The sequence below is a fragment of the Zingiber officinale genome, chromosome 3A (assembly GCF_018446385.1).
Source record: "Zingiber officinale cultivar Zhangliang chromosome 3A, Zo_v1.1, whole genome shotgun sequence".
NCBI classification, from domain to species: Eukaryota; Viridiplantae; Streptophyta; class Magnoliopsida; order Zingiberales; family Zingiberaceae; genus Zingiber; species Zingiber officinale.
In genome coordinates, this window is record NC_055990.1 from 59,491,922 (window position 1) to 59,493,533 (window position 1,612).

The window sequence follows — 1,612 nt, forward strand, 5'->3', positions numbered from 1 at the left end:
AAGTTAACAACATCATTATCATAGGGTACATAACACAAGAATAAGGAAACATGCTTAGTTTGAGTCTTAAGCTTACCTAGTCCTCTTGTTCATGCTTGGCCGAGAATCTAGGGTTCATGGATCTAAGTTTTCTTTATTCATTCTAGCATGGAAACCTTAGATTAACCTCTTATATAAGATACATGTCACAAACATAAATAATAAGCATATCTAGTTACAATTTTTCTTAAACACTTGCTCTTGTCTTGGACGAAATTCTCATGAAGCAAACCTTAGGTTTTTAAGCGATCTATCTTCATGGAAAACCATATAAACCATTGTACCACAGGTGAGGGGAAGCTTACCTAGTGTTCACTTGTTAATCCTTAAAGAAATGGTACCCTTGGTGAAGAGGAAGGAGGCTAGCACTCCTTTTGATTTCTCTTGCTTGGAAGGGTGCACCTTTAAGGCTCCTTATTGTAATTTAGTTTCCTCTTAGGGAGAAACCTAAACTTGGCTTGTGGAGATGAGGGAGGAGGGCTTCTAGTTTCGGCAATGGTGAGGGAGAAGGAAGAAAAATGAAACCCTTTTCTTTCTTTCCTTTTTATGCTAAGTGGGTGGAAGATACAAAGATGAACTTTGCTTCCCTTTTTCCTTAATTCATGCATGTATTTTTTTTCCTAATGAGAATATGTCCTCATTCCTTCCCCTTAATTCTTCTCTTCATTATCCTCTTAAACTCAACGAAAATAGAGAAGGAAAAGGAAGAAAGACAACTTGTCTTTTGCTTACTCCTTTCCTTAACCAAGAGGTAAACAAGAGGAAGAAAGCTACTTGATTTCCTCTTGTTCCCTCACTTAATTATATACTCACTTTTAACTACCATTCCCATCATTTCCATTCACATGTTATTCATTATCCTAGTGGTTATCATACATAACTTTATTTCTATCCTTTGTGAGAGGTTCAAGGTTCAAACCTTCACCTCTTCTTTTTATTTCTCTTATTTCTTTTTCTTTTGATTCTTCTTACTTTTATGCTCTAAAGCAACTAACACCCATATCTTATCTTTATAATTTTTTGGGTGTTACAATTCATAGAGGTTCAATGCTACTCGATCATTCAATGTATATGCTTTTTCTATACTCTTTTCCATAAAAGAACCACCAGTTGATGAGTCTAACAATCACTTATTCGAAAAGGAAATTCCCCTATAGAATATGTGTAAAATCATCCATTTCTCCAAACCATGATGAGGACACTGTCTTTGAAGACACTTGAATCTATCCCATGCTTCAAATAATGATTCTCCATATGCCTAAGCAAAATTGGTGATGCAATTCCTCATATACAATGTTCTGCTCGGAGGAAAGAAATGGTTCAGAAATTGCTTCTCCAACTGTTCCCAACTTGTGATGCTTTGAGGACGAAGAGAATACAACCAAGTCCTTGCTTTATCCTTGATACTAAAAGGAAATACTATCTGTCGAACTGCATCTACTGACATTCCTTCACAGTTCACCATATCGCATAGCTCTAGAAATGCCTCAAGGTGCAGATAAGGACTTTCCGATACTTCACCTCCAAATTTGCGACCTTGTATTATGAAAATTAACTCTGGGTCTAGCTGGAA

At 36.3% G+C, this 1,612-nt stretch overlaps 1 non-coding gene across 1 annotated transcript; it reads left to right on the forward strand.

Annotated features, from left to right (window-relative positions):
• The first annotated feature begins 1,223 nt into the window (after positions 1–1,223).
• Positions 1,224–1,329, forward strand: LOC122054347. Its single transcript, XR_006132672.1, has one exon. It is a non-coding gene; the product is annotated as a small nucleolar RNA R71 (small nucleolar RNA).
• Positions 1,330–1,612: the final 283 nt, after the last annotated feature.